Below are 23,976 nucleotides of genomic sequence, written 5' to 3' on the forward strand. Positions count from 1 at the left end.
AATTACTTGGATGGCTTCACCAAGAGCTTCTAACTGGCTTAGCTGGATACACAGTAATAGTTGCAGAAATACCATGCTTGAGTTAAAGACACCATAGAGACCTTTCAGCATTTTACTGATGAAAAAACAGAACTGGAAAGGTGAAGTCACACAACTAGTAGGTGAAAATAAGTTCTATGAAGATCATGTCCAAAACAGGGTTGCTAGGTCCAGCTTTGGAGCTGGCTGGCACATTTGGCAAGGGGTCCCACCAGGCACACAAACAACCTAGTGTCAGCAGATCAGCTCTATTCAAATAAATGGAAAGCAAGAGGACGTGGTGGCAACGTTGCTGGATGGGGAAGCACAGTGAGGACTTAGAGGCCTTAGGTGGGCTGACTGTTCTCTCCAGGCCTCTGTCTTCTAACCTAGAAAATAATGCTGAAGACGCCCATAAACTGTTAAGTCTCTTCAGCTCTTAAGCTCTACTATGCAAACATAACTCCATTATTTTGGAAATCTAGATAACTTACTAGAAAAAGCAGACTGCACAGGGAAAACAGATGAGAATCATGTAGTTACTGCCTGGCCATGCATCATTCCTTTAAACAGTCATGATATGGTTCTGTAATGGAGTCCAGAAGCTTTCAACACTTCTGGCTCTAGGTCTAGCTAGTATCTATGACCTCATACTTGCTGGCTCCAAGTCCTACCAGCTTCTGACCTTCTTCTGGGTTCTCCACCTGCCTTGCCTAGATCACACGACTTATCATCCAATAAGACCTTCAACTCCTCCTTGTCTACTATTCAGATCATCCAGCCTTCAGTAGCCTGGTAAAAAATGGCTCCTTGGATCCTAAATAGACCGCAAGACCCCAATTCAGCTTAATCCCTACTTTAAGTACTGGGGGTTTGTTCAAGTTACCATCATGTTATGGACTGAATTGTGGCCCCGTCCCCAAAAAAATATGTGTCATCTTGGCTAGGCCATGATTTCCAGTATTGTGTGATTGTCCACCATTTTGTCATCTGATGTGATTTTCCTGTGTGCTGTAAATCCTATCTCTATGATGTTAATGAGGCAGGATTAGAGGTGGTTATGTTAATGAGGCAGGACTCAATCTACAAGATTAGGTTGTATCTTAAATCAATCTCTTTTGAGATATAAAAGATAGAAGCAAGCAGAGAGATAGGGGGACCTCATACCACCAAGAAACAAGAGCCAGGAGAATAGTGCATCCTTTGGATCCAGGGTCCCTGCACTGAGAAGCTCCTAGACCAGGGGAAGATTGACAAGAAAGACTTTCACCCAGAGCAAACAGAGTGAAAAAGCCTTCCCCTGGAGCTGGCACCCTGAATTTGGACTTCTAGCCTCCTAGACTGTAAGAGAATAAACTTCTATTTGTTAAAGCCATCCACTTGTGGTATTTCTGTTAGAGCAGCACTAGATGACTAAGGCACCTCAATTCACATGGTAGATCTCCTCAAACACACACACACACACACACACACACACACACACACACACAGTCACCTTGCTCTTCCAATCACTAGCATAGTACTGGAGGAGAGGTTTCATTGAACTCTACCATGAAATTTCCCATTAATTCAACACCCACCTACCCAAATCTCACAGCTCTTCAAATCCATTAATGAGCTTCGATATTAGATACACCAATGCTTACGTATTTTCTATAAACTGAGAAGAACCAGACTGTCAAGATAGCCAAGAAAAAAAAAAAAATCCAAAAGCAGCTTACAGAAGGTCAGAATTCCTCCTTATACCTCCAATTTAACAACAAATGCTTCACAATGAATGGCCTAATGAGGACAGGACTCTGCACTACAGTGAGAATTTTTCTTTTATTTGGCAAGCAATGAAATCATTAAGGTAATATATCACCATTCCCGCTAGCAGAATCTCCTCATGTCATCTCCTTTACTGTACACGCAGGCAGAAGACACATATCTATTGTCTCTTACTTCTGGAAGTTGTAAATGTAGGGAAATTGTCATCATTAAATTGAATATAATGGTTCTCCCCACCCCCCTTCAGTCTCTCACTCTGTACCTCGGCTCTTCCTAACACATACCTTGTAAATGTCAACACAAAAGTATATCCTGAAGACCAATGGGCAGAAAGTTCTGATTACCAGCAAAAATCCATCATGTGGTACCTAACACTTACCTCTGCAATGAGAGGAAATGATAATTGCTTTGCCGTGCAAGGTGGAGAATCTCGACCTCGAAGTGTCTCTGGTGGTATTAACATGTAATGCAGACAGGTACAGACAAAGGCCACTGCTGAACATGCCAGCAATGTCATCCAGGCATCCTCACCTCCTAGGCACTGTTGAGGCACATAGGGCAGCTCTAATAAATAACTCCACTTCATTCTTCAAGATCTTAACCCAGGGCCTGCTTGGCTCAACCCTAGAGGGGAACCCAGAACCTCCCACAAGGCCAAGGTGAATCCCAGGAAATTCTCAGCTACGGCTTATGGAAGGTCCAGACCAGAGGTCAACCTCTAAGGGGGAAGAGGAAGTCACATGGCACCCTGAGGAGTGCCCAGGGAGTGCCTGGCTGGTTGGCTGCAAATGAGAATGGGTGGGTACCTGGGCTGTCACAGGCATTTTGCTTGAGAGGTCAAAAAGAGAGTGTCAGAGCACCAACATGCTGAGCCCGCAAGGGGAAGGAAGAGGTTTTCTGACCTGAGGAATTCTGCACGAGGCCTTGCCATCCACGGCTTGTCAGGGGCTGTCACTGGCCCACAAGGTCTGTTTGGCCTTGAGTATTAGTTATGTTATGTAAATTATGCTTAATGAAAGTGCAGCCTTGGTCCATAAAAACTTAACAATGCATTTGTCTTCATTTGAGCATTCCCAGCAGCCACCACCTCCCTTTACAGGCCCTAATAGCTGGGATTTCACTGTATGTCCCTGTCCTCCACAGCCATTGTCAGGAGGGCCCCATAACAGGGAGAGGACCTGGCTTATACTTAATAAGATGAATGTGTCACCATGGAGTTGGCATCAGGTGGCCCGGGCACACATAAGGACAGGGAAGCAGATGTGGCTGTGCCCATTTCTCCTCCCCAGGCCCTCTTTGTTAACAGTGTTCAGATGGCTAGAAAAGACCAAACTTGGTCTTGCATACCCAACAGCTGGATGTCACCTCTGATTCATCAGCAAGCATTTATTAAGTGCCTCCTGTGTACACAGTACATGGCAAAGACATACATCTCTCTCTTCATGCAAGTTGCAAACAGGGAGTACTTTCTGACTCTTTCCATGACACCCATCTTTAGATGCCCATAATAAACTCTGAGGAGCTCTACAGCTGTTGTTCTCAGTTCTATGCCAATGCCCTTGAAGGAGTCACAGAAAAAAAGGTCCGTTTGCAATCTTCCACTCAAAGTTTCAAAACAGATCCCCATAGCTTAAGAGGAAAGGAGCTGGGATTATAGTTCTGTATATTCTGTATAATGCAGTTTTCAAACTTATTAAATATTTCTAAAAATAAAATTTCTTTCCACAGCCTCTAAGGCCTTGCATGGACTGACCCTACGCACCTCTCCAGGCGTAGCTCATTCTGGCGTTCTCTCTTCAACAGCCACACAGGCCTCTTTTCAGCTCCTGGTATCACTAAGCTCATCCATCCAAGAATCTCTGCAGGTGCTGCTCCCTCAGCCTGCAAGTTCTCCCCTCTCCTCTTTCCTACTTCACTCCTCACCCTTCAGTTCCCAGGAGAGACACTGCTCTGTTAGCGAAGGCCCACCCAGGTCCCCTCATCCAAATTAGGTCCCACCACACCACCATGGGGAGCCCTGGTGGAGCAGTGGTTAAGAGCTTGGCTGCTAACCAACAGGTCAGCAGTTTGAATTCACCAGCCACTCCTTGGAAGCCCTATGCGGCAGTTCTACTCTGTCCTATATGGTCACTATGAGTGGGAATTGACGAGACAGCAAAGGGTTTGTTTTGTTTTTTTTTTTATACCACCATGTACTTTTCCTCCTCAGCACCTGTCCTGGTTATGATTTTACATCTGTTTGTGTGAGAGATCGTGTGTGATTATTTAATGACCCTCAAGCTCCACTAGACTTTAAGTTTCACGAGGACAGTGGTCATGTTTATTTTTCTGTATCGCCAAATCTTTAGCACCAAGCACACAGTAGGCAGCATGATAATTTATTTGAATGAATGAATGAGTGAATTAAGGATCACTTCTTCATGACTGTGGAAGAAAGACCAAGAAAAGAAACACACATTCACTGAACAGGTGTGATGGTTAATTTTTTGGGTCAGTCTGGCTAGGCTTTGCTACCCAGTTGTTTGGTCAAACACTAGTATAGATGTTGCTGTGAAGGTATTTTGTAGATATGTTTAAGGTCTATAATCAACTGACTCTAAGTAAAGCAGATTATCCTCTTTTATATGGGTGGGCCTCATCCAATCAGTTTAAGGTCTTAAGATAAAAACAGAAGATTCCCAGGAGAGAAGGATTCTGCCTCAAGACAGTAACATAGAAGTTCTGCTAGAGTTTCCAACCTGCCACCTGGCCTAGCAATTTTGGACCTGCCAGCCCCTACAATCACATGAGCCAGTTCCTTAAAATCAATCAATCAATCTCTCTCTACATAAATACGTAGGAGCCCTGGTGGTGCAATGGTGAAGTACTTGGCTGCTAACCGAACACTGCCAGAGGATCCACAGGAGAAAGATCTGGTGATCTTCTTTTGTAAAGATTACAGCCTAAAAAACTCTGTGGGACAATTCTAGTCTGTTACGTGGGGTTGCCATGAGTCAGACTCGACTCACTGGCACCCAGCAACTACATAAATACATACACATATGTGTACACACACACACACACATATATCTCCTATTGGTCCTTTTCCTCTGGAGAACCCTGACAAATACAATAGGAAAAAAGAATTTTGATCATAACTGGCTGAACACTAGAAAAGCTACCAAGAGAAGCCACACAGACTGCAGGTCCAAACATCTTCAAGAAGGGATCGTTTCTTCCAAACAGGACAGCAGGTGGATGGGTCAGATGAGCCCTGCCTGTCCTGAGTTTTCTGGGCCAGTTGCCTTTCAGCCACAGAAACAGCATCCAGTCATGTGGTCTGGATGCATTTCTACTCCAACAGCTCAGCCAGGGGCCTTTATCCCCACTCTTTGTTCTGCCTCATGGTTCCCAGGAAGAACATAGATCTTTTTATTTTCTAGGCAGTAAAACACAGAGAATAACTACAACACAGCCTGACAAATACTGGATGCCTGAGAGTTGAGGGCCAAAATGAGTTGGATGCCCTGCTCCCAAACCTAACACAGACAAGGGGCAAAATATCCAGGAACGGAATGTACTTACAAAATGCCTGTCTCTCACCTGGATTTCAAAGGAGTTTCAATGAATTAGTTGGCCAGAACTTCGTGGAAAAGGAGATCATCCCAATTTGTTCATCTCACAAAGGAATTGTGTGAATCCTATTTGACCCCTGTTTTTTCAATCTAGGGTATGAATTTAGCTAGCTTTGAAAATGTTTTAGGGCTTACACAGAAATTTGTAAAATGTCAGTGTGGAAATTTTAATTGAGTTATTAGCAATATCTCTTCTTTGAATGACCTTTTAGTACTCCTTATAACATATCACCTCCTTTACTACCTTCTGGCTGACAGTTTCTAATATATTCCTTCTTCCTAGATGATATCATCTGTCCTTGGATGGAATTAACTAAAGCACTATACATTCAGAAGCTGACATTAATCCATAGCCCCAGATTTGTAACAGCTGCTGGTATAAACACTGTTTCCATACATCGGGTTTTAACTGTGAGGGGGAAATACATACTATTTGTTGGACACTGACATACAAACAAAGGAATCAGAGAGACAAATAGCAATGATTAGAACGCATTTGAAAATTAGCTTAAATATTATACCTATTGCATAAATCTACAGGAACATTGCTTGCTTTATGGAAATTTTACATTTCTCTTAAGAATCATATGTGTCAAGGAAGTTAATCATAACAGGAAATTATAAGGATGAATGGCAAACAAGTTGTTTGTTCAAGTAACTTTCTGATACTTCGGTAAAGGAAATACAGAAAATACAGTCTCATATTCTGAGTAACCCAGACATTCTGCATCATTCCAAGAAATGGAAAAAGTAAATCAACATGGTATGTGGATAAAGAAAGGTGCATTCTGAGTTGAGAATCACCAAACAGGGAAATGATGAATACAAACTCTCCCCAAAACACCCAACCCCAGTGGTTTCTTAATGATATCAAGGCACCCAAACCCCATATACTGATGTGAAACGTACTTCATCCAACCAACAAAGGAGCAGGAGGCCCTGCCTTCCCCCTCCCCACGTCCTCCCCGTCTTCTCCTCCCAGACTTTATATTCTGCTGGAAACAGGCGTGTATACACCAGTGCAGCAACAAGCAGTGGCATCTGTAGGGACCTCACCGGCATTTTACATCAGCACAACAGTGTTATTTAGAATCTGAGGTGGTAATGACCATCGTGAATGCCAGACTGCTCATACAGGTCCCAAGGCTCAAGGTGGCTGATTATAGTGTGCCAATGGTTCAGTAGTAGAATTCTTGCCTTCCATAGAGACCCGAGTTCGATTCCCAGCCAATGTACCTCAAGCACAGTCACCACCCATCTGTCAGGGGAGGCTTGTGTGTTGTTATAATGCAGAAGAAGTTTCAGCAGAGCTTCTAGACTAAGACAGACTAGGAAGAAAGGCTTGGCAATCAACTCCAAAAAACAGCCAATGAAAACCTTCGGGATCCCATCCACAAACGATCACGGGGATGGTGCAGAACTGGGGAACATTTCCTTCTTTTGTGGGAGGGGTAGCCAACAACATGTCAGGCCTGGTGAGGGAAATATTTTAGCTCAGGAGGATACTGTTGAGCAAGAAGGCAGACAACACTTCTATCCACACATGAGACCAACTCATTGCGCAGGACTCCGTTTTACATCAAGAGATTCAGGAAAGCAGTGAAAGTCAATTTCCCCATGAAAAGGTACCATCCCTCAGTGATGAATGGGGATCCTTCAGTCCAGCAGATAATGAGTTCCGCCAATAGTGACCATGCATAATGGAAGGTTACTGTGGTGAAGAATATGAACTGGAGAGTCAGATAGACCTGGGTTCTTGTTGCAACTCTACTACCCTGGGCAAACTACTTACCATAGCCAACCCTCTGATTTCCTCATCTGTAATACAGATAACAATCTTTGCACCTCCTAGGGGTGTTGTAGAGCAGTGGTTCTCAAAGTGTGGTTCGTGGACCAGGAGCATCAACATCATCTGGGAGCTTGTTAGTTAGAGTGCAATTTTTCAGGCTCTACCCCATATATGTGAATGAGAAAGTCTGGAGATGGGGCCCAGCTGATTGTGATGCACTTTAAAGTTTGAGAACCACTGATGGATTTATCAAAAGGATTGATTCTTATTAAGTGCTCAGTAAAGTGTCAAGCAGCTAGGAAGCCCTCAAAGCATGGTAGTTGTAATTGGCTCTGGTTGTGTCACAAGACCCTGGGAAAGTCACATGGGGGAGTTTACTGTTCTCAGAGGTCAGTACAGCTCCCAGAGTGGTCTTTAGCAGCCTACATCAGAATCCCCTGGGTGCTCATTAAAATGCAGATCCCTAGGCCATACTTTAGGCCCATGGATATAAATTTTGGGGTGGAGGGCCTGGGAATCTCTGAGCTCTTATGCAGAAGTCTACGAGGTAAGTACTGTCCTAATGTTTCCCGTCCATGCCTGTTCCTACCTCAAGATACCTCCATAAGGATCCTTTTCTCCAAGCTCTCGTTTCTGCTGCTCCAGTACAGAACTTCCTTGCTCTCTTTTATGGATTTCTACGCTGACTTCCTCACCGCTGTCTCCATCTCTAGTTTTTCTCCATTGTAATCTATTCTTCCAAATCACTCCCTTGGGTAGTTTTTCTGAAATATAAAGCTAAGCATTTTACTTCCCACATCAAAATACAAACAAATAACCTTCACTGACCACCCCTCACCCCCACCACCATGAAGGTTTCTACAGGACAGAATTCCAAGACCTCAGCCTGTCCCACAAGACCTTTCCCAGGCTGACTCCAGCCTCAGCTATAACCTCTCACTTCTCCTCATGCATCCAACGTTCCTTCTGCCAGGATTCGACTGCTGCTCCCCAATCAGTCTTTGTTTTGTTAATTAGATCATACCATAGCAGGGTGGATTCTAAATCTAATCACTTCTGGGTTATAAACAGATCGGATTAGACACACAGATACACACAGGAGAAGACAGAAGCCATGTGAGGACTGACTACAAGGAACATCAAGGAGCCAAGGAATCAAGGAATGCCCAGGACTACTGACAAGGAAGGAATCGACAAGGCCAAAAGGAAGAATTGGACTTATAGCCTCCAGAACTTTGAGAAAATACATTTCTGTTCTTTAAAGCCACCCACTTGTGGTATTTCTGTTATAGCAGCACTAGGTAACTAAGACATCTGCCTATCTGCAAATACACATATAGATGGGCACATGGACAGCCTTGTGCTCACTGAGCTGAACTGACAGAAAAGGTGGAAGCCAAACGTGAGTTGAGTGATTGTGCATCTTTCCTATTATCTGCTAACACTGCCCCATTAATCCCAATGAGTGGAGCAAGAGACCTCCTCACCTTCCATTATCTATCCTTGTGTTGTCATAAGTATATATTTTATATACTTGGCATAAATATTTTATAAATCTCACTTACTGAGTGTTTTTGATCTTCTGACCGTACTGTTAGAAATCTGCAAATATTTTACAGCATAGTATTGTAGAAAGAGCATTAAGTTATGAAGACAAAATATCTGGTTCTTTGAACTTAACGCCGTCTTTTATTAGCAATGTGACCTTACGCAAGTCACTGAAACTTTGAGCCTCAGTTTCCTCATCTGTAGAGTCACTACTCCAAGCTGGACTATGAAGGTCATCTGACGTTAAGAGAGGAACACATTTTGTAAATATAACTCACTATTTCTGTAATCATTCTGCTCATTTTAAAATCTGATCTCATGGGAGAGTGTCCCATTAGTTACACAGGTGTCTAGATACCTTGTCCATTTCCTCTTTTCTAAGGTTTATGATTGCACTGTGAGAAATTCTTCTTTAGCTATTTTGCCTTTCAGAGTCCTGGCCCATGAGATCACATCTATCCTTTAAAAATCTTTCTAACATATAAGGTACTATTGTCTTGTCATCCTTCTTGGCTATAAATGAGCTCTAACTTCCCTTTTTCCTCCTACTTTTTTTAAAAAACCAAACAAACAAACAATAGTTTTCGTCAAGTCAGTTCTTACTCATGGCAAGCCCATGTGTGTCTAGAGTTTTCAATGGCTGATTTTTTGGAAGTAGATTGCCAGGCCTTTCTTCCAAGGGGCCTCTGGGTGGACTTGATCTTCCAAGCTTTCAGTTAGCAACTGAGCGCATTAAAATTAACCATTTGCACCACCCAGGGAATTTACCTAATTAGTTATTCCTTATTGATCAGAATTAAGTATAGAGCATGTGTTCCCTTCATTGAAGCACCTATCAATCTTAATGAAAGGAGTAGAGAGGAACAATAGGGCCTCACTCAGGCAGGAGGCTTGCTGGTTGGGGTGGGTGGGGGGAAGGGATATAGTGAGTATGGAGATGAGGAAGAAGGGACCAGGTGAGAACACCTATGGGCCTCTATATTACATCCATAAATTCCACCAACAGGCAGCAGAGAAACAAGAAAAGGTTGTTTTGTCCTAAGCACTAGCACACCACTTGGCCATTCCATCCCTGCCCAGAGTCTCTCTCCCCTCACCCCTAAATCAGATCTGATGCTATACGGGGACAGGAAAGTCATGGTTAGTCACAATTCTGCCATGTCTCCTTGCCGCTACTCTCTACTGATGACATTAGCTAGAAGACTGCCAGAGCTTAGAGAGAAAAACAAACCAAAATGATCATAAAGCCATTTGGAAAATATGAGTATGATCAACACACTAAGTAATAATTACTCCCTGCCACTCTTCATACACAGGGTATAAAAGTAACCTGCTCCAAATGAATTACCTGGTTTTAAATGCCAGAGAGTCATGGTCTTGTGATTCCGACAAGGTAACCCACATATCTCATACTTTGGGTTTATAACAAAAGACATTGCCATGAATTGAAATCCCAAAGAACAAAGCCAGATGAAAATTTTAAACATTTACTCCGAAGTTTTCATTATGGGTTATATTCTTCTCAAATATTTTCTCAAGCTTTTTTCCTCTCTCCAGTTTAAATCTCAATCACTAAAAGGAACGATTCGAAGGCAATAATATAGAAACGAAAGGGGAGATTAAATACAAATTAAGCTTTCATTTGTACTGTTTTTCCAGACTGAATTAAAGTGATTGAGCTAAGTTTGGTGTAAAGTAAATTTTACAGCTGTTGGAAGTGATAGAATGTAAGTTGGGTTATACCATTTAAATATTTTACAAATAATTGAAATGGCATTCTTATAAGTTATGTTCCAATATTCATGTTCAAACATAGTAGATCATGCTGACTGGCTCTAAATATATATCTTTCCTTCTGCTTGTGATTTCTTCCATTACCAAAATGAAACTCAAGGAAATTCACTCAAAGATAGGTCAGAGGCATCAGCTAAGATGGTATGAATGTAAAGTCACAATGGTTTAATTTAGCCTATTCAAATTAATTCATCTCAACAGATATTTATTGATTACAGGGCACTAAGCAAGATGCTGGATACAATGAAGAAGTAACCAGACTTGCCCTAAAGGTGCCTACTGTCTCGGAGAAGGAAGCAAGACAAGCCCAAATAAAAATGCTATGTAAGAGGAAGACCTTCAATGAGATGGACTGACACAGTGACTGCAACAATGGGCTCAAACACAGCAATGACTATGTGGATGGCGCAGGAGGGGCAACATTTTGTTCTATTGTACATAGGGTCACTATGAGTCAGAACCAACTTGAGGGTACCTAACAACAACATAAGACAGAATAATACAAATGCATAACAACAGATGGGAAGTGCTGGAGGAAGTAAGGAAGTGGATTGGGAAAGGCTTTATGAAAAAGATCGCATTTAAGCTACATTTTGAAGGATGGATTGAATTTCCGTAGGTAAACACTGTAAGAAGCAATGTATGTGAAGCAAGGGAGAAATAAACAGTTTCAATTAATGGAAATGGAAGAACATGGGACATTTTGGAGAACAAAAAACAAACCAGAAGGAACTAGAATTCCTAGAAAAGTAGTGAGATATTCTCTCAATTCATCGAGGGGAAACCTTCAATGAGGTGGATTAACACAAGAGCCACAACAATGGACTCAAACATGCCAATGATCACGACGATAGTTTTGTTCTGTTATACACAGTCACCATGAGTCGGGGCCAACTCAACCACAACTAACAACAATTCTCTCAATCATTCAACCAACATTTATTGATTACCTTTGTGTCCATAAGATCTGTGGGGGAATATAAAGAAAAGTAAAACAAGATCACTTCTCTCAAGGAATTTGCATTTGAACAGTTAAGACTTGTAAATAAATAAATAACAAAACAAAAAGGAAAAGGGACCACACAATGGTAGAGATATAGTGTTTTGTAAATTTAGAGGAGGGAAAGTTCACTACTAAGCAATAAGGAGGAGAAAAGACTTGAAGGATGGACACATGAAAATTCATTCATTTATTCACTAAAAATACACATTTACATTTCATTTCCTCATATGTTGGTTACTAAGCAAAATAATGAAGAAACAAAGATGAACACAACAGAGTTTCTGCCCTTAATGAGCTCAGCTTGAATGGAAGAAAGGGCAAAGGTGAGTAGGGGAGATAATGTTGGGAAGGAAGGCTGGTACCAAACTCAGGAGAGTCTATGATTTCATAACACAATCAGTCCTACATTAGAGTGGTATGTGAAACCACTGAAGATATCCAGGCAGAAGGTTTAGAAGACTGGTCTGTCTTAGTAAGAATCCCCTGAGAGCAGAGCCTGAGTGGAGCACATAGGTACAGAAGCTTACTTGGGAGATGATCCCAGCGAGCAGGAATGAAAGAGGGGAGGAGGAAAATCCAATATAGAGGTACATCATCTGGGTCCCTGCTCTTAGCATGACTCTTCCAGGACATCTAAGAAGCTTACAGAATGCCTCACAGAACTGTCTGTCTGAAGGACAGGAGGCTGGGCATTTGTCCATCAGCTTCAGTCCCCACATGTTGAGAGCTACCCCTGGTTGAAGCATTGGCTCCCTTGCATTTTCATGCTGTGCTTAGCTTATCTGCAGACTCACATGGCTCTTGGGAAGGTCCTGGACAGAAAGCAGTAAGACTCATGAAGTAGCTTGAGATGAGGCACTGTCAGAGGGAGTCCAAGCTCACGTGGAATGGTGTGCTGCAGCTGTCACTGAAACCAGAGACAGGCTGAGGGGATAGGACAGGCCCCAAAAGTGTCTGCTAGAGTCAGGCAGCAGCTTGCATACATGATAGGGTAGAAGGGAAGGAGCTAGGAAAAATAGTCATTACCTAGGTGAAGAGAGGGATAATTGGGATCTGAACAAAGATAGCACAACTAGTGAGGAAGACACAGGTGTTGAAAATATCAAGGATTAAGCAACTTGCTTAACTGTGCAGAGCTAGAGAGGTATACCATAGATAAATGAGGTTTTAGACCTCCATGACTGAGAACAAGATGGTGCCATGGACAGAATAAAAGTGAACACAAGAAGAGTGGTTAAGATGATGCCCAGGATGAAGACAGAGGACTAGAGTTTGGAGACAGCAATTTGGAAATTATCAGCATAGAGATAGCAGCAGAATTCACAATTTTGCTAACAGTACTACTTAAGAAGAGGAAAAACCAAGTAAAGTTTAGAAACTAAAAAAAATCTACTTTTAACAAATGGGAAAAGAAGACAAAAGAGGAGAGATCACAGTGTCACAGTAGACCAAGAACAGAGAATTCCAGGAGTGAGAGGCTGGTCAATAGGGTGAAATGGTGAAGAGAGGATGGAATAATACAAATCAAGAAGCTCCCACCAGATGTGGTGTCTGGGAAATCAGGAGAGCTTCAGAGGACGTATTCTGATAGAGAGGCAGGCTGACCCCAGGATCTGGTTCACAAAGGTCTAAAGAATAAGGGAAAGGGAGTCAGTCTTTCACAATGATGGTTCTTCATCTGAATCACAGAATGGGATTTCCATGACTATTTTCTCAATTCTTCAAAAGATGGTGCATAACTAGTGCCTTTCTATATGCACAGAAGTCCATTCATTACACACAGTGGATACCTTATGACAGCAATTGGCAAACTTTTTCTGTAAAGGACCATATGGTCTCTGTTGCAACTACTCGACTCTGCCATTGGAGTGCCATTTTAGCCACAGGTAATACTGAAATGAATGGTGTGGCTGCGTTCCAATAAAACTATATTTATGAACACTGAAATTTGATTTTCATATACTTTCCATGTAACAGGAATTTTTTTTTTTTTTTAATTTTTCAGCCAGCCTTAGCTCACAAGTATACAAAAACAGATGGTGGACCAGATTTGGCCATTGGACCATAATTTCTCCCTGCCTTAGGGCAATACCAAAAAAAAAAAAAAATACTGTCGAGTCAATTCTGACTCATAGCAACCCTATAGGACAGAGTAGAACTGCCTCATAGGGTTTCCAAGAAGCAGCTGGTGGATTCAAACTGCTGGCCTTTTGGTTAGCAGCTTCAGCTCTTAACCACTGTGCCACCAGGGCTCCTTCGGGCAATAGAGCTTACTTATCTCCCAGAACCCCAGCTGAAAAATGCTGGTAGATACTTTAAACAAATGAAGAAGCAAGAGAGAAGGAGGCAATAGTGTAAGGAGGAGTTAGGATCAAGAAACTGTTTTGAAAGTAGGGGAAACACATGCATTGTGACAGGTTAATAGGAAATGCATCTTTGGAGATGGAGAAATTGAAGATACAAGAGAAAGTGGAAGAAATTGGTGGATCAAAATCCTAGACTCGTCAGAAGGAGACAGGATGGATGAGTAAGCCTGTGTAAAGAAGAGGCGGACGTCTTCCTCTGAGATAGAAGGTAAGGCGGGAAAGACAGGCTGGAACCAGATTATGGAGGACCTAAAATGTCAACCTGAAGAGTTCACACTTCATTAGGTGAGCAATGAGGAGCTACAGAAGGTGTTTAGGATGAGGAGTGCAGCCCGGGAATCAGTAATGCACCGAGTCTACCCACCACAGACTGAATAAATAAGCAAACTCTCTGTGTATACCTATTTACATAAAAAGAGTATGACCAGAATATAAGAAGCTGAAAATATGTGATAACAGACTCTCTTGCTCAAAATACCTGCATTCTGGGAAGGAAAGATAAGACTAGCTGGCATATTCAAAAGCAGCTAGTTCACTATATCCATATATAAATGTGTCCTTACCTTCGAGAACTTTGAATATCACATATAGCTATGGCATCCGTGATGCAGGTTTATAACAGCTTGGGGTTGGGAGTGGGATGGGGTATGGTAACCAGAGCGAGGTTCCAGTCTTAACTCCGTTATTAACCACCTGCATGAAGCGAGGACAGGTAAATTAATCTCTCTGGGCCTCAGTTTTCTCTGGGTCAAATGCGGATAAGAATGTTATGAGCATCAAAAGAGCTAGTGGATGTGAAAACGCTTTGAAAGTGTAATAGGCTATACAAGTGGAACACTGCAGCAGAAAAATAAGTTCTATGATGTCACTTGCCAGAGTAACCTTTCTAGAAGACCAGTTGCCACTGAATCGATCCCACTCATGGTGACCCCATTGTGTGCCAGAATAGAACTGCGCTCCATAGGGTTTTCAGTGAAGTAGATTGCCAGGCATTTCTTCTGAAGTGCCTCTGGGTAGAATCAAATCACCAACCTATCGGTTAGCAGCAAAGCCCATTAACCATTTGCACCATGCAGGGACACTGCATATCTGAATCCTACTCCCACAGTAGTAAAGGTGAAAGGGGGGCTGCTGTAGGAACCTAGGTTGTCTGCCTCACAGCCCAGTATTGTTTTCACACACATCCCCTACATCTTCTGGTTGAAAATACCACAGACTTAATCTTTAGGTTGGCTGCATCCTCCTACCAAAGGGACAAGCAACATCTTGGCACACTGGCAAAAGGAAAGCAACAAGACAAAGCAAAATCATAGATCAGAGATCAGCAAACTACAGCCCATGGGCCAAATCTATCCATCCCACCATCTGGTTCTGTAAGTAAGAATGTCTTGTGTATTTTCAAATGGTTGAAAAAAATCCAAAGAAGAATAGTATCACATGATGCAGCTTCAAACTTCGTTGTCTATAACACAGACATGCCCATTCGTTTGTGCGTGGTCTGTGGCTGCTCTCATGCTACAACAGCAGACTGAGTAGTCGCGACAGAGACTGTATAACCGCAAACCAAAAATATTTACTATCTGATCATTTACAGAAAAAGTTTGTCAACCCCTGTTGTAGATCATAGGTCTGGAAATTACATTAAGGATAAAATAAGGTAACCAGAGGGGGAACTGCAGGAGAAAACAGAACTCAAAGTCCTGAGACCCCAGATTTTACCTATCTTACTTGTAAGATGAGGTTTTGAGATGCAAATTCTCAAAGTCCCAGAACCTCCTCGCTGGGTGCTACTGGGGTTATCTGACTGTTTCGCCTGCTAGAAGTGCTCCCTACAATTCCTTTAATTTCTCTCTACCTCCCACCCTCCCCTACATGCTCACATGTGTTGAACCTCATTGCTTTTGGAAATGAAGACACTCTGGTGTCAGCTGTAAAATCTGTATCTCACTTCCTCAGACAAGTGGATATTTATTGACAGGGTGTGGGATAGAGAAAGAAAGGAGCGAGACTGGCTGTCCAGAAGGCAGTAACCTTGGTGGAGATGCAATGTCACCAGCCCCAAACCATCATTCTCACAGATGTACAGCATATTATTTAAAGGGAAACAAATATCAGCCACTGAATGTCACAGCAAGGACACATCTCCTGCCTCTTAACTAAACTTATCAGAGCTGCAATTTAATATGGTTCCTTTTTCATCCTCCCCTCAAATTCATCTTCCTGGGCAGCTCCTGACACCACCAGCAAACAGTCAAGACGAAGGTTTAGTGACGCTGGCTTCAAACAGATCTAGATTTATTGACATGTGGCGCTGGCTTTCTTTCTTGGTAGCTGCAGTACACAGAATTAATTTTAATTGTTCCTTAATGTTCAGCACTGCTTTGCAAAACCCCAGTGTCCGGTCGCACCAATGGTAACATGGGTGAGGTCAATTCTCACCAGGGACAGGAGTAACCTGAGCTTGCTTTAATCTGGCTGGCCAGCTTAATGGTACTGCTCCATTTGAAATAAGAGAACAGGGCCTGTTATGGGTTGGATTGTGCTCCCCAAAATATGTGCTATAATTCCTAACCTCTATGCCTGTGGCTATAATCGCATTTGGGAACGGGTTGTCTTTGTTATGTTAATGAGACAGGATTAGTGTAAGGTGTCTCTTCAATCTCTTTTGAGATATAAAAGAGACTAAACAAGCAAGGGAAAGAAGTAAAGATGGGGTAAGAGAGACGCCAAGCCACATGAAAACCGCCCAGGAGCAGAAGCTCAGAAGAGCGAGGACCTTCCTCCAGAGCCAACAGAGACAGAGAGCCTTCTCCTAGAGCCAGCACCCTAAATTTGGACTTCTAGCCTCCTAAACTGTGAGAAAATAAATTTCTGTTTGTTAAAGCACCCACTTATGGTATTTCTGTTATAGCAGCAAGAGATAACTAAGACAGGACTTGAGCAAACTTCCTGCCACAGCCCCTTCTCTTCTATGTACTCTGAACTGCCCCTGCCTCTCTCTGAAATAGGCAAAGAAATCAGCAAAACCAGCAAGGAATCTGGGTTGATACAAAAGCTTTGCATCTTATTTTAAATCCCTAAGTGCCTACAGATACCTTGGTGTTTGAAGCCAGAGAAAGGCAGCAGCCAGCCAGGCCCCCTTGCAGACTGTTTGTTTTTCATAAGTCTCGAGTCACAAAGTTGAGCTTTGCCTACTTCGCACAAACACATCTGACGAGCTCACTTGCTGCATGGCAATTCTGCACCACCCAGAGCCAGGCATCCAGCTGTGCCATGGGGGCTACTGGCTGCAGGAAAGGTCTCTATCCCAGCCCTTCCCTGCTCATACTACCACCATCACACCAGGACACAGCATATCACATGAATGAATGCAGCCAGGGCACTTCTGAACACAAAAGAGGAGGAAGAAAAAAAAAAAAAAAAAACTGAAAAGGAAAAAGAGAACAAATAAAATCTTTGTCAATCCTTTCCTAACACTAGACAGAAGAACAAATTTGCAGAGCTCTGTTAAAAGATTAACTGCTAAATGAAAAAGAGCTACTAGATGTAAATTTATAAGTCCAAAAACACCCAAGAGGCATAACTATAATTATTGCTGAGGGAAGCTCTTTAAGACTAAAAATACATTTCCATTAACAATCAAAATTAGTTTTCATTGCTTTTTTTCTTGAGCTTTCAGTGAATAACCTTTGATTGTGGTACATGATAAGATTCATTAGAAAAAAGGGAATTTGTATTTCAGAAGTATGCACCAAAAGAAAAAAAAATTAGCCAAGAAATTATTCCTCCATATAAGCCATAAGTCAAATGGCAGAAGAAGGAACATTTTTAGAATGAGTAATGGCTTCCTATAAAAGCTAACCTAGATAGCAGGTACCCACTTGAATATCCTAGGCTAACAGAGCTGACAAACAAATTTTACAAACCTCAGTGATTTGGAGGTACTGTTATTGTGATATAACAACTTTTTTTTTTTTTTTAAGATACGAGGGAAAGGTATCATACTGCCTCAAAATTTCCACAGATTTTAATCACCATTAAGGGTGCATCTAGATCCCTGGGTAATGCAAATGGTTTGCGCTCAACTACTAACCTAAAGGTTAGTGGTTCGAACCCACCCAGCAGTACCACAGAAGAAAGGCCTGGTGATCTGTTTCTGTGAAGACTTCAGCCAAGAAAACCTTATGGAGCAGTTCTAATCTGTAACACATGGGGTCACCATGAGTCGTAATCAACTGGAAGGCAGTGGGTTTTTGGTTTAGAGTTTAAGGATGTATGTAAAAAACAGCTGAATTTTAAAGATTTTTTTCATAGTATTATTGAGATATAGTTGCATAGAGCAAAATGCACAAATCTTAAGTGTACAGTTTGATCAAGTTTGACAAATGTATAACCCATGAAAGCACCTTAGTCAAGATCTAGAAGGTTTTTAATTTCTACCATTCCAGAAAGTTCTCTCATGCTCCCCCCAGAAGCAACCACTGTTCTGATTTCTATTACCCTAGATTAGTTATATCCTGTCATATAAATGGAATCATGGCATAAGTACTCTTTTATGTATGACTTATTTCACTTAGCATAATATTTTTGTGATTTAGTTTTAATTTCTTTTAAAACACTACCTGTGTAAAATATTGAGAGGTCAAGTGATTGGGGAAAAATTAGACAAGCAAGAGCATTTTCAGGTAGAGGGTAAAAGAAAGGAAAAATAAATTCCAGGTTTTCTTAGAAATGTTTTAAGCAATGGGGATGGAAGGGTAGGGTAGAATTGGGAATTTTTCTTTAAATGTCATAAATCATCCTGAAAGGCTCTTGGAATCCTGTGATCCTGGGATGATCTTTAAATCCACTCACCTATCACAGGTAGATGTGATATAATGGTGAGCTGTATATGATTCATAATTATAAATCTAATTATGAAGAGTAGCCTAGATATATGATTAAAAATAATTAGTTCTGCTTAAGAAAATTCAACCTACAAAAAAAAAGACCAGACTTACTCAACAGACAGAGACTGGAGAAACCTCGAGAGTATGGCCCCCAGACACCCCTTTAACTCAGTACTGAACTCACTCCCAAAGCGCACCCTTCAGCCAAAGATTAGACAGGCTTATAAAACAAAACATAACACACATAGTTCAACCATGTATATGAGACGAATGGGCACACCTGCCCAAAAGCAAAGATGAGAAGGCAGGAAGGGACAGGAAAGCTGGAGGAATGGAAATGGGGAACCCAAGGTCGAGAAGGGGCTGATGTTGACACATCATGGGGCTGGCAACCAATGTCAACAAAACAATATGTGTATTAATTGTTTCAAGGGAAACTAATTTGCTCTGTAAACTTTCACCTAAAGCACAATAAAAAAAAAATTTTAAGTTAAAAAAAATCATTAGTTCTGCCCAAAATCAAAAATGAATATATAGAAAGAACAAACTGTTTTGCTAATGATTTACTCTTTGAAAATCTGAAGCTAGATTATAAAATTATTTCAAGGAATCACTGTCAAATTGAAGAGCATATAATGAATATGCTGAGCTTCTGATACTAGGGCAGACAGTGTGGTTGACATTAAAAGAGGGAGGTTAAACACAGTCTTGCCTCCAAAAGACAAAAAAAATGGAAATAACAAGGGAAGGACTTCTTTTCTAAGGCTATAGACAAATAGAAGCCCGCAGATTGAATAAAGGGGTAAAACTCCTCTGAAGCAAGAATCCAGGGGGCCTGGAGGCTCCTCTAGGCCTCCGTCCCTTAGGAAAGGCTGGGACTCGCATCCAGAGCATCAGGAGGTCATATAGCAGAATGGGGACACCTTACTCTTATCAGAGATTTTTCACATCTATTATTGCATCTCATCTTTGCAATAACCTTGTTAGGCTGTGTTATTAATAGTGCCCTGTCTGATCCTGTTCTGCATAAGGTTGCCATGCTTCGAGGGCCGATTTGATGGCAGCTAGCAACAACATATATGTAGCGTACTTTAGGGTATTTGAAGCAATGTCACAAACATCAGCCCATCTGGTTCTCAACATAACCCTATAAAGTAGGCAGAGACTTTGGCCCATTTTAATGACAAGGAAAGCTAAGTCTTTTGCCAAGGTAGTAAGACTAATAAGTGGCACATTTGGGGCTATAAAACATCTTTTGACTTCTAATGGAGTGCCCATGTTACTATTAAACTATGCTCTAGGCAGGTATTAAACCCAATTGATGGATGAGAAGACTGAGCCAAAGTGAGGTTAATCCTTAGAAACTAGCTAATGGCAGGCCTAAAACAAAAACACTTTTTATAATAATATATGGGGAAAAAATCATTTTTATGGACTAACCTGCAGACCTCAATGAATCCTTCTCCTTCTTGGCTGGGGCAAACCCGGTATTGTTGTTCATTGCTGGCGAGTTGATTCTGACTCATTTTGACCCCATCTGTGTGGAGTAGAACTGCTCCATAGGGTTTTCAAGAATGTACCCTTTCAGAAGCAGATTGCCAGGCCCGTCTCCCAAGGCACCTCTGGATGGGATTGAACCGCCAACCTTTCAGCTAGTAATCCAGTGCTTTAATCACTTGCACTAGAACCCCATAAAAAAATTAAAAACAGTTGCTGTCTAGTCGACTCTGATTCATGGTGGCCACATGTGTATCAAAACTGAATTGGATTTTCAATGGCTGGTTTTTCTGAAGTAGATCACCAGGCTTTTCTTCCAAGGTGCGTCTGGGTGGACTCGAATCTCCATCTCAAACCTATCAATTAGCAAGCGAGTGCTTAACTGTGGCACCACCCAGGGACTCCTAGAATAGGACTCCATATTCATAGCCCTCCTAAGCCACCTTTCTCTGCTGTGCCTAGGGCTGAAATCAAACTAATATCACAGCTTCCACTTGAAAGTAACTGAGCCTTCCCAATATATCTACCTTATTACCCACTTACTGGATATGGATGGTGATAACTAAGCCTTAATAAGCAATTTCTCTCTGCCCATCAACAACCTCATGAGCTAAGTACTGATATCATCATCCTCAGAAAACTGAAGCACAGAGAGGTAAACACCTTGACCCAGGCTACACAGCTGATAAGCAGTGCCGTTGGGATTGGAACTCCAAAGCCCACACTCTTATCCACCAGGCTGTAAGTGAAGTGCTAATCTTCAAGAACACTGGTTTATCCCCTAACTCTCCACTCCAAACGGTATGAGAGTGGCAATGGAATGCTTCTAAAATATAGATACAGGATATATTTTTTATTTCAGAGAGTGAGCTTATATTTATATGTGCAAGCAGATTGAATAAATCATGATTACAACAGTAAACATGTAAATTCCGATCAATAACTACTTGCCTTCCCCTCCCCCCCAACGCTAACAGCTGCAATAAAGCTTTAACTGGAAAGCGATGCACAACCAGCCATAAAAGTATGTAAAATAAATGAGGATAACATAATGAGGGAATCCAACATTCATCTCATAAATATAACATAACGACCACAGCTAACATGTCAGAGAAACTAATAAATCAATATGGTAGGACAGAGCTATCTTTATGTTCAGAATACATAAAAAATAAATTTACATGCAAGGTTATTTTTAAATATATATATAAGCAGGACCAAACGAAAAGAATTATAAGACATTTAACCCTTTGCTTACCTAGATGCTCTGGTTTGACACTGATGTTTTCAACATGCCATTGGGTCCTCTCATATCATTTTATGGTAGGAAATTAGCTCTACTTAAAATTTACACATAAGATTTGAGAGGCTATGCTGATATGCAAATGCCACTGGAAGGGAAGAGAACAGGAAAACATCCTGAGGGTACTTTGAAAGGATCAATTACAGGCCCTGGTTTAGAACACTTCTGATCATGGTGATTTCTGGAACTTCCAGCTCATTTTATTAGCGCCAGCAAACCCTGGGAGGTTCAGTTATTTCCCTGTTAATGCACTAGCGATTGATGTGGATAAATCCCATAAATACTAATGAGGGTGACACAAGTAAATCTCCCTTGAATTAATGAGAAGAGAGTCTTCTGTACTGACCAACATGTCGCCTAATGACTTCAGATGATGGATTTATAAATTCTTCCAGGTTCCGCGTGTACGCAAGCTGCAGAAATAAACATCCTTACCAGGCCACTTCCTCCCATGGGCCTTTCTGGATCTTGGGGCCCTAACGAGAAAGGGACAAATACTCTTTTCAGAACTTTTTCCTTAATGAAATGGACATACCCCAAATGCAACACTCCACTTTGAAGGTGGACTAAATTAGGGATGTAAATAATAGTCAAGAATCTACTGATAAATAGCTTGAACCAGGTCCAAAAATACTAATTTCTCAGATATGAAAAACCAGTTAATGCTCATACATTAAACTGAGTTAAATAAGTGTGTTTTTTAACCCAGTGTTTCGGTTATCTATTGCTATAAAACAAACTTAGTGGATTTAAACAACAACCATGTTATTAGGCCACGATTCTGTGGGTTGATAGGGACTCAGCTGGGCGGTTCTTCTGCTGATCTCCCCTGAAGTCCTTCGTGTGCTTGCCGTCAGACGGTGTTGGGGGCTGGAACGCCCAAGATGACTTCACTCACATGTCTGGAGCCTTAGTGCGGGTGGCTGGGGGTGGTGATCTCTCTCTCCCCACATCCCCCACACGCCTAGTTTGAGCTTCTTTACCGGGCAGGTGGATTCTAAGAACAAGTGTTCCAAGAAGATCAACTCCAGTGTGCAAGCACTTACTAAGTTCCTCCTTGCATTTCACACTTGCTAACGTCCCACTGACCAAGTCCAGAGTCAACATGAAGAGAACTACAGGTGTGAACACCAGGAGACATGGTTCATTCGGGGGCCACCAAAGTTAACACTCTACCACTACCAACATTTTTTCGCCTCAGAAGGAAAAATACTTTCCATTATAATAACAAGATTATAACAATAATAAGAAGTTGTACATTTTTTTCCCTCTTTTTCTATCCTTTCACTTTAATAGTCAATGACCTGGTGCTTTGATTATTGCTTGAGTGTTACAGATTAAGCTTCCATATGAAAGTGGGAGAAAATAGGGCAAGAAAGAAAGAGAAGGACTTTATAATTTATAAACAAATAAGGATCAAACTTTCATTATTTTAATTAAAAAAACAAACAAACTGGATATAGCTGCTGATAACACAAGGGGGACTTACAGCCAGTCTCACTCTGCCTCGATTCTCTTAGCATGAGAACTCTGTCATTTACTCTGAAAGGGCCCTCTGAACCCTCTAAAAGGACCAACACTGTATCCCCTATAGAAACCCCCATAAATCTTGCTCCAACTATTCTCCCAAGGATATCCTACCATGATGGTATCTAAATATGACTCTCCTTCATTGCAATAACCCTATGGACCTTGATAATATTTGCTGATCCCAGTCCACCTGTTGGTATTCATCAGCAATAAATTGTAAGGTGCTTCCAATTTTATCAAAGCATATCCCATTTGATCCTCAGAACAGTCCTCTAGGTAAGATAAAGACTTATTATTATCTCCATTGGACTAAACTAAAAACAAAGGCTATACGCATTTCCATGTAGTTCTCGTTTTTCAGTGCTTTAAAGTTAACGAAACGCTGTCTTATACATGACTTGTATAGAAATCGTTTAAAACCATCCTGTGAGGTAGATGATAATATCACTACTAGCAGATGAGACGGGGAAGTTACATACTTGACCCAAGGCCCCAGCAGTCAATAAATGGCAGGCGCAAGATCTCAAGTCTACTCAATCCAAGTCCTTTCACAGTCTCTTACTGGGAGACTAAGTGATCTGGAGCCATAGAGCTTGCAGCAGAATTAAAATTAAAACAGCATCTTCTGGACACCCCCTCCCCAAATCACGCTGACTCTTATGTCTCCATTAGAGCCTATGAGGACTGTCCCATAAGAGGGGCCACATAAGCAATAGGGAAGGTCAGGAAACATCATACTGGTTTAGCTTTCAGAGAACACAGGAACTTAGTGTGGTCCTTGTGCTCTAGAGACTACATCATGGTTGAAACCAACTACTTGATGACAAGGTTTCACAAGGTGACCTCTTGGGCCCC

At 41.6% G+C, this 23,976-nt stretch overlaps 1 protein-coding gene and 1 long non-coding RNA gene across 3 annotated transcripts in view; both read right to left on the bottom strand.

Annotated features, from left to right (window-relative positions):
• LRMDA (leucine rich melanocyte differentiation associated) overlaps positions 1 to 23,976 on the bottom strand; it is a 1,317,293-nt gene that overhangs the window by 770,034 nt on the left and 523,283 nt on the right. The gene's annotated exons all lie outside the window — the stretch shown is intronic.
• LOC111821791 (uncharacterized) lies at positions 7,766 to 22,742 on the bottom strand. The gene is made up of 3 exons (XR_002825129.1): positions 21,938 to 22,742; positions 21,547 to 21,679; positions 7,766 to 7,968 (listed from the first exon to the last, which is right to left on the bottom strand). It is a non-coding gene; the product is annotated as an uncharacterized LOC111821791 (long non-coding RNA).

Source organism: Trichechus manatus, unplaced genomic scaffold (assembly GCF_000243295.1).
Source record: "Trichechus manatus latirostris isolate Lorelei unplaced genomic scaffold, TriManLat1.0 scaffold00106, whole genome shotgun sequence".
In the NCBI taxonomy this organism is placed as follows: Eukaryota; Metazoa; Chordata; class Mammalia; order Sirenia; family Trichechidae; genus Trichechus; species Trichechus manatus.